This window comes from Lissotriton helveticus, chromosome 1_1 (assembly GCF_964261635.1).
Source record: "Lissotriton helveticus chromosome 1_1, aLisHel1.1, whole genome shotgun sequence".
Lineage (NCBI taxonomy): Eukaryota > Metazoa > Chordata > Amphibia > Caudata > Salamandridae > Lissotriton > Lissotriton helveticus.
This window is the reverse complement of record NC_136057.1, coordinates 1,617,469,444-1,617,484,606: the sequence shown is the minus strand read 5'-3', so window position 1 is coordinate 1,617,484,606 and position 15,163 is coordinate 1,617,469,444. Positions and strand designations below refer to the sequence as shown.

The 15,163-nt window shown below is 44.1% G+C and overlaps 1 protein-coding gene across 4 annotated transcripts in view; it reads left to right on the top strand.

The window, feature by feature from the left end:
* The window catches only part of CBX5 (chromobox 5), a 208,136-nt gene that overhangs the window by 137,936 nt on the left and 55,037 nt on the right, over nt 1-15,163 (top strand). The gene's annotated exons all lie outside the window — the stretch shown is intronic.

Below are 15,163 nucleotides of genomic sequence, written 5' to 3'. Positions count from 1 at the left end.
AAGAGGAAGATCGAGAGGTACTCTGCGGCCGAAGGAGCCTTTTTAGTTCAAGATTCTCAATTCTACTTGGAGTCACACAATTAGGTGCTGGGTCAAGGTGCCATGAGTGCTCAAACCCATCATCTGTCCACACGAAAAATGTAGGTTTCCACAAAACAAAAGGCTTCCGGGCTGCCACTGCCGGATGGCCATGGTCGGCAGAGTGTGAAAGTGCATGTGAAGCCATCTGGTTCTGCACCGAGTTGAGGTATCACCCCTTTGGCTCTAACTGATCTGCTTCTGAAAATCGAAACTTGTTCTGTTCCGAAACTTTTGCCACCGAAACCGGCTACTGCTGCACTCCTGGAGCCCATTTTAGAGACCATGCAGGAATGACTCGATCCGAAAACAAAAATGAATCCTATACATCCAAAGACTTGTCACATAATTACAAAGACTGCGCCAGTGCCTTCTACCTAGTGGCAAACTTCTTTCTAAGAAGACATTGATTTGCCGATATGTATGAAGAAGAAAACTGGCAAGGCAACTAGTAGTCTGCACCCTGTTCCTCCATTTACCATCTCGCATACCACCTCCACTACCTGTCCTTCTGTATCTCAATCACCACAGAATCCCTTAAATATTACACCTCCAGAATCTCCACATACAGACCCAGATTTTTGGGGTGGGGGAGGGGTGTATGACAACACTTCTGACGCACCACCAGACCTTTGGTAGGATTAACATTGTATCAGGAGCTCATTGCTGGGGCAGCTGCATACCATGGGGTTACACTACATGAGAAATCCATGGGAGAATATTTTTTATTTGAGACATTCTGCTCCAAACCTAAGGCTTAATCTCTTTCAATGCTGAAAGGCATGTTGTCCCATGCAGATGATATTTGTAAGGATCCTGCAGGGGCTCGCATTATTACCCCAGGATCAAAAATGTAAGGCTGCATCATCTGACCCAATTTGTATTTGAGGCCAGCTTTCACCAGACTCCCGAGTTGCTTTAAATCCCAGCAAACGTGCAAACTCACAAACTGCAGCAGACGCACCACCTCTTGATAAGGATTCCAAACGTATTGATTTGTCAGGCAAACCGGTTGCTGTGCAATCCGCCAATTATTGGTGAATTGCAAACACACAGGGACTGTTGGCCAGATATGACAGAGCTCACTGGGATGAGATCGAGGAACTCCTCCAATATCTCAGAGACGAACATAAGAAGGGGAAAGAACTGGTTCAGGAAGGAAAGTTAATTTCCAACTACTCCATTAGATGTGCACTGGACTCTTATACTGCCACCAGAGGCATCAATAGAAGTGTCATCATATGGAGGCATGCCTGCTGCATATCTCTGGATTTAAGCCAGAAGTCAAGCAAACTTTAAAAGATCCCTCATTTGATATGGAACAAGTAAATGAGGCCTTGCAAAAGATGAAAAAGATACAGAGGTTGCTAAATCTATAGTGACACTTCAAACACCTAATCCTCGGGCTCCTTTTGTCGCTTCTCCTTTAGAGAAGATTCCAAAGTAACCTCTACAGATTGCTCTGCATCCTCCTACAGGTGTCAAACCCAGTCCTCTCCGTATATGACATTTCAGAGGCAACTACAGGGGTAACGACTTCAAAGGTCAAGTTAAAGGTACACCAACACGTAATGCCCCATACGGCAACTAAGTGTCTCATTTTATCCTTCCCCGGTCAATCTACACCTGTCGTGAGTCGATTACATCAGTTTCTTCCCACCTGGCAGTCCATGGGTGTGGGACATTATGCAGCATGGTTATTGCCTGGAGCTCATCAGCACTCCTCCCAATATTTTACCTCACAACCAGCGATTCTCTGGAACATCAACAACTGTTCAAACGGGAAGTGCAAGCTCTTACTCAAAGGGGCCAAAGAGCTATTTCATCTACAACATAAAGGGTTTATTCCCTGTACTTCCTTATTCCTAAAAGGACTTCTCCCCACTGCCTATTTTAGATCTATAGCCTCTGAATCACCACATACTATCAAGAGTACTTCCATGTGGTCACACTTCAACAGGTGCTTCCACTTCTACAGCAAGACTTCATGTCAGCACGACTTAAATGAAGCCTACTTTCACATCCCCATTCATCCAGCACATCGCAAATACATCCAGTTTGTGATGGCAGGAAAACATTACCAATTCAGTCCTTCCATTCGGAGGCACCACTGTACCAGTGTGTTCATCAAATGCCTTGGGAGCAGCGCATTTACACAGACAACATAGTCTCTGCCAGAGTAAATGTTTTTTCACAGACAAAACATTTTTGTCTCCATGTATCTAGACTGGCTTGTCAAAGCTCATAAATGCCTTCTGTGTCGTCAACCTACTCTGATTACCATAAACCTCCTGCATCAACTGGGGTTCACTATCGATGTTCAAAATCCTGTCTTTAACCTTCACAGCTGGTACCATATCTAGTGCTCAACACTAAATTAGGTATAGCTTATCCAAATGCAGCCAGATTTCAATATTTTCAAACCGTGCTACCAAAATTTCAAGCCAAGCTTCAGTGAAAATGTTCATGCGTCTTTTGGGAATGATGGCATCCTGCATCGCCATAATGCCTCATGCAAGACTAAGCCTGCATCCTCTACAAGAATGTTTGGCACAACAGTGGACTCAAAGGGTCGACTGGATAATCTTGAAGTTGTAGACGGCAACACATCACACTCTGAAGTGGTGGAACATGCAAAACTTGTTAAAAGGTTGGCCGTTCTTCGACCCTGTTTTAACCGGTCGTGCTAACAGCAGACTCCCTCACAGGTTGGGGTTCTCACCTACAAGATCTGACCGCTCAGGGTCTCTGGGACCCCAAACACCAGAACCTCCACGTCAACTACCTAGAGCTGTTCATCTAGCTTTGAAAGCATTTCTAAGTTACCTCATAGGCAAAGTTGTCTTAGTCTGGACCGACAATATGACAGCCCTGTACTATGTATAAAAAGGAGGAGGTAGGACACACTGCAGTTGTCATGCCCCTTTCAGATCGTTTGCCGTTTTGCAATGCATCACAAAATCCATCTATTAGTGACACATCTTCCGGGCACAGACAGCCATTTTGCAAACTTCAGCAGGATGTGGCAACAAGTCCACAAGTTGGAACTCCACCCCCAAGTCCTCCTCTCATACTTCCACAAGTGGGCTTTTCTCTGACAGCAGAGAATTCAAAATGCCAAAACTTAGCTCCAGGATCCCACATCCTCTATCCAAATGCAATGCTCTATGGAGGAGTTTGTCAGGAATATTTGCCTATGCTTTTTTGCTTCTCCCTCTTCCATTTCTGGTTCAGAGGCTCAGGCAAATGTCTCCCACCCTCCTTTTGGTAGCTTCTACATGGGCTTGTCAACCGTGGTTCACCACACTACTAAAACTTTCAGTAGTTCCACACAAGAAGCTTCACCTCAGCCTAGACTTCTCACGCAGTACCATGGCAAAATCAGACATCCAATCCCAAAGGAACCTTGAGATTTGGCTCCTGAAATAATTGAATTCAGCTATCTAAATTTGCCACCGCAATGCATGACTATTTTTAAGGTGGCACGTTAACTTACCACTAGAGCTTGTTTTGCAGCTAAATGGAAGAGACTTATGTTTTACTGTTGTAACCAAAAAGTCGATCCACTCAATGCATTGGTACAAAACATTTGTTACCTCTTGCATTTACATCGCTCTGGCCTTCCTTACACTTCCATAAGTCTACATCATGAGGCCGTTGCTGCCAATATACAAAACAGGCAACACTTATCCTTGTTCAAAGTGTCTGGTTATTAAAGCGCTCATGGAAGGCCTTAAAAGAGTAATACCACACGAGTCCCATCTGCATCTGCTGGAATCTCAATGTTCGAGGCATGTGGGCTGCTGAATTCATATCTTAGCATAGATCGCCGCCTAGTGTTGGATCCAGATGTTTGCACCTTGTTGTCTTGGAAGAGTCTTCGAAGTATCACGAGATAGGTGATTCCTCCCCTGGACTACAGTCCACAGGGGCATCTTCTCCATCTTCAGATTTTTTTTTTTCCGCCATTGGGTTCGGATGCACTTCGACAGCTCCAACTTCGAGACCGAAGTTTTCCAACTCTCTAACGCTAACACCTTCTACATTCGACGGTATTGTTTCCGCTCGGTATCCCTCGACTCGACAACTTCCATTTCTCTCCGGTCGTCGACGCGGGCCGTTGGGCCTTTTCGACGCCACGTGGACCTCCTGCTGATGGAAAGGACCCCATTTAAAAAATGCCCAGAGTGTGGAGCCAAATTTCCACACAGCGACAAGCATAGAGTATGCAACAGGTGCCTATCTCCCGAGCACAACGAAGAACACTGTCCAGCTTGTGCTCTGTTCCGGTCCAAAAAGACTATCCGGAACCGAAGAGCTGCTCGACTAGAAATGCAGTGGCAGGCACCAGAACCGGAAAACATATTCAACGACGAACATGAACTCCCAGAGGCGGAGGGCTCTGAAGATCTCGAAATAGTCACTGTAGAGGACCAGTCGGACTCCGATGACCAGATCACACCGGGGCAAACCGTGAGTACCAAAGCCCCTACCCCACCTCCACACAAGGCTCCGGTTAAAGCAGCGCCTAAAAGCCTTAGCCGCGACAGAAATGCCGCTTCAGAAGCCCCGCCTTCTGGCTCGGCTCCGAAGACCACACCCAAGCCTTCCGGTAACCCAGGACCTAGCAAAGCCACTCAACCCAAAAAGGTCGTTGATCCGAACACTGCCGTCGAGCCGAAGAAGGCCGTCGAGCCGAAGAAGGCCGTCGAGCCGAAGAAGGCCGTCGAGCCGAAGAAGGCCGTCGGGCCGAAAAAAGGCATCACATCATAAGGACGTTCAGCCTAAAGACACTCAACCCGAAAAAATCCGTCCAGCCGAAAAAGGCAAAATCTTCGGCGCCACGGACAGAGGAGGAAGAACTCTTTCACCCAGATTTACAACAAAGACTGTATATAGACCCTGAGACAGGACATATAGTCTACAATAAAAACAAAAGAAGACAGGACACTGAAGACCCTTCTCCTGTTCCTCCTAAGAAAAAGGACTTTGGCACATCCCCTTCAAGTCGTTACACAACTCCTCCTTTCACTCCCAACATGCCTTATGTTTCATATTCTCCTTCACTTGTAGATTATGATAAGGGGGGAAGATCCTCGGGATGATTTTATACCACCTGACGATCCGGGGAACCCAGATGACACATGGAGTGACCATAATGATCCTGATGACACAGATTATACACAACCCATACCCAATCCCACTACATACCCCACAAAGCCGTCTCCTACTGACAACGCTGTCGCTTATAACCCAATAGTGGACAGAGCAGTTCAGTATCATGGTGTACACATGCACACTGACCCTATAGAGGAGGACTTCCTATTTAACACCTTCCCAAAATCAGAGAAGAGTGTACGGGTACTCCCTATGCTAAAAGGTGTACTAAAGCACGCACCAGATATCTTTAAAGACCCAGCCAGGGCGCGTGTCCTCCATCGAAGGATTGAAAAAAATATATAAATCGGCCCCTACAGACCCCTCTTATATCAGGTCTCAGCTACCACTAGACTTCCTAGTTGTGTCTAACGCTAGAAAGCGAGCAAACTCACAAACAACGGGTGATGCTCCCCCTCCTGACAAGGAGTCAAAAATCTTAAAAGCATCAGGGAAAAGAGTGGCCTCTCAGGCAGCAAATACCTGGAGGATTTGCCACTACACAAGCTCTCCTAGCACGCTATGACAGATCGCATTATGACGAACTGGAGGGATTATTACAACACCTACCAGAACCCTATAAGGCAAAAGCAAACGACCTAATACGGGAAGGGAAATTCATCACTAACGCATCCATAAAATGCGTCCTTGATGTAGCTGATACAGCCGCTAGGTCTGTCAACACTAGTGTACTGCTACGCCGGCATGCCTGGCTTCGCATTTCAGGTCTTAAAAATGAAGTGCAATCTACCATACTCAATCAACCTATTAACCAAGATTTCTTATTTGGCCCTGCGGTGGATACCATCTTAGAAAAGATGAAAAAAGATACTGACACTGCTAAGTCCATGCGTGCACTTCAATTTCAACAGTCTAGGAGCTCTTTTCGTCGCTCATCCTTTCGAGGCGCAGGCAGAGGCAACACATCACAAACATCTTCATCATTCAAAAGCACTACACAAGACACCTTTGATAGAGGCTCCAATGGAGGAGGTTATAGAGGAAACCATAACAAGGGCAGAGGATGTGGTAATAACACCCGAGCTTCCACCGCCACCAAACAGTGACTTTCTCACACTCCCTCCAGACCACTTAACACCAGTCGGAGGAAGATTAACACTATTCCTACCAGTCTGGAATGCCATTACTACAGACAGGTGGGTGAGACAAATTATCCAGTATGGTTACTGCCTGGAACTCCGTTCTACTCCACCCAACATACCACCCAAGCACCGTCCAATGTCCAAATAACACATCACGCTGTTACAACAGGAGGTGAAATCCATGCTAGAAAAAGGTGCCATAGAGCCAGTCCCATTACAACATCAAGGGACAGGGGTATACTCTCTATACTTCCTCATTCCCCAAAAAGATGGCTCCCTCTGGCCAATATTGGACCTCAGACCTTTGAACCAATACATTCACTCAGATCATTTCCATATGATCACTCTACAACAGGTACTCCCACTACTCCAGCAAGGCGACTTCCTCACAACATTAGACCTCAAGGATGCATACTATCACATACCCATACATCGAGCTCACAGGAAATACCTCAGGCTCACAATAGAAGGTCAGCACTATCAATTCAAAGTCCTCCCCTTCGGGGTAACCACAGCACCCAAGGGTGTTTACAAAATGCCTAGCAGTAGTGGCAGCACACCTCAGAAGGCAACACATCCATGTGTTCCCCTACCTCGACGATTGGCTCATAAAAGCCAACTCGTACGTACAGTGTGCCAGCCATACCTCTCAGACAATCCAGCTACTGCACAATCTTGGTTTTTCAATAAATTACCCAAAATCACATCTGCAACCCTCCCACATACTGCAGTATCTGGGAGCAACGATAGACACCTCAGTAGCAAAGGCATAACCAAACCCTGCCAGGATAGCCAGCATACAATCTCTCATTCAAAAATTTCAGCCACAACACTCATTGCTAGCTCGAGTGTTCATGCAGCTCATAGGTATGATGGCCTCCTGCATATTCATCGTCCCTCATACTCTGCTTCAAATGCGTCCTTTACAAGAATGCCTAGCACGCCAGTGGAACCAAGCTCAAGGACAACTAAAATACCTAGTGTTGGTAGACAGTCGCACTTACCGCTCTCTGCAGTGGTGGAACCCACAAAACCTTTCCAAGGGGCGACTGTTCCAAGAGCAGGTTCCACAGGTAGTATTAACAGCAGACGCATCACTGACAGGTTGGGGAGCCCATCTCCTTCAATATACAGTCCAAGGTCTCTGGACAGTCCAACAAAAGACTCTACATATAAACCACAGAGTTACTAGCAGTATTCTTAGCAATGAGAGCTTTTCAGAAATACTTGCGCAACAAGACTGTCTTAATCCGGACGGACAACATGACAGCCATGTACTACATCCAAAAACAGGGGGGCACACACTCTGCAACTATCTCACCTAGCACAGAGCATATGGAGGTGGGCGATTCCTCAGAACATTTATCTCCTGGCAGAACACCTCCCAGGGATAGACAACCAGACAGCAGACCTACTAATCCGACAGTCAGAAAATACGCGAATGGGAGATTCATCCTCAAGTTCTCCAACCATTCTTCCAAAAGTGGGGACATCCAGACATGGATCTGTTTGCCACAAACGAAAACTCTAAATGCCCGTCCTTCGCCGCCAGGTTCCCACACCCATTGTCACAAGGCAATGCGATATGGATGAACTGGTCAGGCAGATTTGCGTACGCTTTTCCACCTACCCCAATGATTCCATTAGTGGCACGCAAGCTAAGGCAGCAGTCACTCACAATGATCCTGGTTGCTCCCACATGGGCAAGACAGCCATGGTACACAACGCTCCTAGAACTCAGTAGTTCCTCACCAAAGAGTGTGCCTCTCGCCACAACCGCTAACGCAGAACCATGGAGAAATCAGGCACCCAGATCCCCATCAGATGAACCTAGCGATGTGGCTCCTGAAGTCTTAGAGTTCGGATATCTTAACTTGCCTCCAGATTGTATGAACATTATCAAAGAAGCAAGGCGTCCCACTACCAGAGCATGTTACGCAGCTAAATGGAAAAGATTTGTCATTTATTGTAATATTAATCAAATCAATCCACTGGATGCCTCCATCCAAAATGTAATCTGTTGCTACATCTTCAGACATGTAACCTAGCATACTCATCCATAAGGCTCCACCTCGCTGCTATAGCAGCATATCTTCAGAACAGACAACATGTGTCCCTATTCAGAATCCCACCTATCAAAGGTTTTATGGAAGGATTTGAAAGAATTATCCCTCCAAAGCATCCACCTTCTCCAGTCTGGAACTTAAACATAGTACTTACCAGACTCATGGGACCTCCCTTCTAACCACTTCATTCATGTGAACTACAATTCTTAACATGGAAGGTGGCATTTTTACTTGCTATTACCTCCCTCAGGCGAGTGAGTGAGCTACAGGCACTAACCATTCAGGAACCTTTCATGCAAATTCACCACAATAAAGTAGTGATTCGTACGAACCCTAAATTTATACCAAAAGTTATATCCACTTTCCACATCAATCAGTCCATAGAATTGCCAGTTTTCTTTCAAAACCCACAATCTGTGGCTGAAAGAGCCCTACACACACTAGACGTTAGAAGAGCTCTCTTCTATTACGTTGACAGAACAAAATCATTCAGGAAGACAAAGCCACTATTTGTCGCTTTTTCACCACAACATAAGGGTAATCCCATTTCCAAAGCAGGAATAGCCAGATGAATAGGTAAATGCATTCAAATATGCTATCAAAAAGCAAAGCGCACTTTAACAGTTCCCCCTAAAGCACACTCAACGCGTAAAATGGAGGCATCCATGGCTTTCCTAGGATATATTCCCTTAGAAGACATATGTAGGGCAGCTACATGGTCTACCATACACCCTTTCACAAAGCACTACTGTGTTGACGTGCAAGCCAAACAACAAGCTGCTGTAGGCCAGGCTGTCCTTAAAACTCTTTTTCAAACCACTGCAGCTGATACAGGCGACCACCGCTAGAGGAGAAACTGCTATACAGTCTATGCTAAGATATGAATTCAGCAGCCCACATGCCTCGAACGGCAAATGCTACTTACCAGTATGGATCTGTTCTTGGCATGTAGGGCTGCTGACATTCATATACCCACCCTCCTTCCCGGTGCCTGTCACAGCTGCATGGTTACCTATGTTACATACATTTACATGGTCATCTCTTACTTTCCTATACTCCATCTTTGCCACAATGGCGAAAAACAATCTGAAGATGCCCATGCGCACTGTAGTCCAGGGGAGGAGTCACCTAGCTCGTGATACTTCGAAGACTCTTCCAAGACAACAAGGTGCAAACATCCGGACCCAACACTAGCAGGGCTCGACAAATCCGGAAAATGGTACTGGTCCTGCAGGTCTAGTACCATGGAAAATCCCCTTGACCTGACTCCAGTCCACTTGACCTCCGTCTCTGAAAACGGAGCAAAAGTGACAAGATAACAAGATTTAAAGGCATGTTTATTGCTCATTTCCTTTGTGAGCAATAAAAATGCCTTTAAATCGTGTTATCTTGTCACTTTTGCTCTGTTTTTAAAGACAGAGGACAAAAGTTAGTTTGATTTCCTACTCGCCAGAAAGGGCGAGTAGGACCTAAAAATAGCTCGTCCTCATCCATTCTCCCTCGCGGCGATCTATGCTAAGATATGAATGTCAGCAGCCCTACATGCCAAGAACAGATGCATACTGGTAAGTAGCATTTGCCTTTTTCCACAAGATTTATGGGGTCCACCCTTTGAACCATTACTCAATTGCCCCCTCTAATTTTATCTTGGAATGTTGCTTTCGTAATTGCCATCACTTCACTAAGGCATGTCTGAGCTCCAAGCACCAACTTAAGAACCATTTTTCCTGCTACATAAGGACAGAGTAGTTCTTTGTACCAACCCAAAATTCCTTCCAAAGGTAGTGTCCCCTTTCCACATTAACCAATCGGTTGAGCTACCTGTTTACTTCCCTCAGCCAGATTGTGGCAGAAAGACCTTTATACACTAGATGTCAAAAGAGCATTAATTTATTGTATTGACAGGATAATAGCTTTTACAAAATACGTCTGTTGCTTTTGCACCCCCTCATAAAGGGAAGCCCATTTCAAAATCGAGCATTTCCAGATGGATCGTTAAATGTATTCAAATATGCTATATCCAAGGCAAACAAACGTTGATACCCCCTAGAGAACATTCTACTTGTAAAATAGGGGCATCCATGGCTTTCCTGGGCAACATCCCTATAGCACACGTTTGTAAAGCAACTACATAGTCTACACCATACACTTTCACTAAGCACTAGTGTGTGGATGACCTGTCACACCTACAAGCTAATGTATTACAGGCAGTGCTACGTACACTTTTTCAAAAAAGTGCAACATCCACTGGTTAGCCACAGTTTTTGGATGATACTTCTATACAGTGTGTGCAAAGCATGTGTATCTACAGCAAGCAAATTGTTACTCTGTAAGCATCTGTTCTTGGCATGTAGTGCTATAGATTCATATGCCCCCACCCTTCTGCCTGAACTCCTATGGTCGTTGCAGTTATTATCTATACTTTTATATGCTTGGACATCTTTTTACTAATACTTACCTATACTCCATTTTCACCCTCTTGCGGGAAAATAATCGCAACGTAGCCGATGCCCTTGCATAGATTACCAAAAGGAAGAGTCCTCTTACCACATGACTCAATACTTTGAGGAAAAACAGCGTTCACACATCCGGACCCAACATTAGATAGCAGGAGAAAGCAAAGCATGTGAATCTACAGCACTACATGCCAAGAACAGATGCTTACAGGGTAAGTAACATAATCCTTTGTAACTTTTCTTAATTGAATTTTTGTTTATTTACACTTTATTTCCAACCCTCTTCATATATATCCAACACCCCCCTTTTGCCTTTGGCATTAGAAATGAGCTGCTGGCAGGAGGTGGGAAAAATAAGAGCTACTTAAACAAAAGCAAACAAAAAAACAATTAAAAGCACTTAAGTTGACAAAGTTTAAAACCATGTTGGGGTTCTGGCCGTAGCATGACAGACATAAGCCACCAAGAAGGCAGCATGGAAGGTGGTGCTAGTTATAGCGTGTGTTGGTTACGATAACTGATGAATCTCAGTGGTTTGTTTTTCAGCCAGGTCCATAACTCATTTCATTGAATTTTTTTTACGTTTAGAGAGCATGCTATATATGCCACTGCTCAGTATAATCACAGTACCTTTTTTTAGTTTCTTTGGACAGCAGGTCATCTTCTTGTGGCTCCTAAAGGCTGGCATTTGAAAAATGTAGTGACTGCCATTTTCGGTATCACTTCTGTTTAGTTGCAAATTGTAACGAAATGCCTCGATTTATATGGCCACTCCCTATTTTTTGGGGTGATGCTGATTCTTTTTCAACTTTGAGCGCATTGAGGCCTGCTAATAAGACCTCCCTTCCAGTGTCTTGACCCTAAAAAATGTATGTTAAATTGGGTTATACCAGATTGACCTAGGCTTTATTACTTCCAAGCCACCTTGTATATGGTACCCTTGATATGTAAGTTAGGTCACTATAGGGCAGAGGTCTTCAAGCTTTTTTGCTCAGAGCCCCCTAAGCAAAATGTTTTGAGGTTGGGCCCCCCTCCAAAATGTATTGCTCTCCTTCTACGGGACAATTCGTTTACTAACTTTACTTGCTAGTTTAGCATGGCTGAGATCCACTTAAGGAGATGAGGGATAAAAAAAAATTTAAAAACAGAAAGGAAAAAAAAAGAGAATAATAAAATAAAGAAATAAATAAACCATTGTTTATAGGGAAAAGGGTAGACTTCACGGAAGGTGTTTCAAATAAAAAAAAAAATGGGGAAAAAAAAGGGGAGAAAGATTAGGGGAAAAAAAAAAAATTATAAAGAGAAGGGGGAAAATATATATATATATATATATATATATATATGTATATGTATATATGTATATGTATATATATATGTGTATATATATATGTGTGTATATATATATATATATATATATATATATATATATATATATATTTTTTTTTTTATTTTTTTTTTTTGAAGGAAACCCCTAAAATTCCTGCTTGCCGTGAAGGCTAAAATTCTCTGTAACTGTTTCTTCTCATGATGTTTTTTCCCTCAGGGGCATCGATAAAGGGTATCGACCGTGGTAAAGCCGGTCTATATTTCAAACAAACATACGTAACTAGGCTGGGTGAGGGGGAACTCCTCAGAGGGACAACTCTGGCATCAACGGCCAGATCAAGTAAGGGGGGGTTTTCCGGGGTGGGGGGGGAGGGGCCATAACTGCAAAATATCCTCATTTGACAGACACTGTTCTACACTTATACACCTTACTCGACACACCTCAGGTTTGTCTAACCTGCCCCGGGAGTTGCTTTTTATACTTAGCCTTAAAGAGTCGGAGTAAAATCATTATATGATTGGAATAAAATTTTTGTCCTGGAATGTCAATGGCCTGCGTGTTAAGAGTAGGAGGTATAGAATATTACAATACTTGAGGGACTCTCCTGCGCAGGTCATTGTCATTCAGGAAACACATCTTCTCCAACAAGAAGTGAAAGACATGTTGAGGAAAATAAGATGGGTAGACTGTTTTATTTGTACCAACCACAACGCGAATATCCGGGGCATCCTTATTATCTTTAAAAAGCAAGTCAGAGCCCAGATTCTTAATCACGAAGAAGACTTTAGCGGTAGGTGGCTATATGTCAACGCAAGTCTGGAGGGCAGACCCTACAATCTGGTTGGTTATTATGGACCCAATCAGGACGACCCCTCATATTTGAACAAAGTCCAGAGCAAGCTCTTAACAACTCAAGGTCCAATAATTTGGATGGGAGATTTCAATTTAGTACTTAATCCAAAACTGGATAAATACCCCAACTCAAGAGCATTAACTTATAACAAATCCAGGCAGGCATTGGGGGTTGTCATGTCAACGCTCGGATTGGCGGATCCATGGAGAGAGAGAGCAGGTGATGCACTTGGTGTATCATACCATAATCATAAATATAATCACAAATCGAGAATCGATTATGCTCTTTTTAGTTATTCACTAAGAGATCCCCTAAAGGATTTAATATATTTGCCCTCACACTTATCAGATCATTCAGCCATCTCCTTTTCTATTCAACTGGCTCAGCAACCCTCTCATACTTCATGGTCATTTGACCGTACGATTCTTCTAGAGGATGATGAAACTGATCTTATCATCCAAGAAACAAAAATGTTTATGGACACCAACATAAATTCAACTCAGCTAAGTATAGTATGGGAGGCATATAAGGCATATTTGCGAGGCCATATAACCAACAGGGCCTCGTATCGAGGGAAAATGTATAGGGCAAAGATCGCCAATATCGAAAAGGAAATTGCTCTTCTTGATCAACGTACTGGCTTCAGATGTGGGACTAACGAAGAGCAGGAGCAACGTAAGGATTTAAAAGAGAAGCTAGACAGCATTCTCCAAGAGAGGGTTGCACGGAGATGGGAAGTGAGTAGGCTTTCCAACTTTGAGTATGGTGAATCCGCGGGTAGGGTCCTAGCCTGGAAAATTAAATCCGACCAGGCCAAAAAACACAAAGTTCATCAATGTAGATGGGGAAACCCAGGAAAGATCCTCTATTAGAGACATCGGGGAAGCATTTCTGGAATATTTCCAGCAAATTTATAAGGAGGAGATCCCGGACGACCCGACATCAAAGCTTAGATGGTTGGAAAAAATCACTCTTCCCACTCTTACTCCAGAACAAAGGGACCGTCTTGAGAGACCTATCCCAGAGGAAGAAGTGAGTGAAACCATTAAAAAGGTGAAGCGGGGTAAGGCAGCGGGCCCTGACGGTCTTCCCGGTGAATTATTCCGAGTATTGGCACCTGAAATTGTCTCTGTGCTTACAAGACTCTTCAACGACATCTTAGTCAATGGTGCGACCCCACAGAAATCATGGGGGAGGCAATAATTGTTTTGATCCCGAAACCCGGGAAAGACCCAGCTAAATGTGGCTCTTATAGGCCAATTTCGCTTTTAAATAGCGATTATAAGCTCTTTGCGGCCGTGTTGGCGAATAGGTTGGGACGCGAGGTCGGTTCAATAATCCACACTGACCAGAAGGGCTTTATAAAAGGTAGACAGCTCTCCGACCTCACTTATGACTTAATAGGGGCTGTGGACATAGCCTCAAAATGTTCACTCCCTTTAGCTATTATGACCCTCGACGCTACAAAAGCTTTCGATCGAGTAAATTGGGCATACTTAGCTGAGGTCATGAAAAAATTTGCATTTGGACCTAATTTTCAGAGATCAATAGGCCTCCTATATACTAATCCCAGCGCAAGCATTATGGTCAATGGTTCATGTACCCAGCCTTTTCAGATTACTAGGGGAACAAGACAGGGCTGTCCCCTGTCCCCTTTACTTTTCAACATATATATCGAGCCACTTGCACAATCCTTTAGGGATGACCCAAAAATTTCCTCATTTGAATTCGGTGGATGGGAAAGGAAGGTAGGGCTTTATGCTGATGATGATGTAATTTTCACTAGTGATCCAGTAAACGCTTTTCCTATTGTGGTTGAAAAGGCTAAGGAATTCGGAAACATATCGGGCTATGATATCAATGCCGAGAAGACCGAGCTAATGACTTGGAACATTGCTAATCCGGGCGTTGGGGTGGCATCTTCAATCCGCTACCTTGGACTCAAAATTACTCAAGATATTGACACCTTAGCCAAAGTTAACTTAGATTCGGTCTCCAGAGAATGTAGGGCCCTATTGAGATCTTGGGCGGGCCTTCAACTGTCAATTTTTGGTAAAGTCAACATTGTAAAAATGTCCATTCTTCCGAAACTGACTTTAATTTTTAACACTATTCCCTTTTGA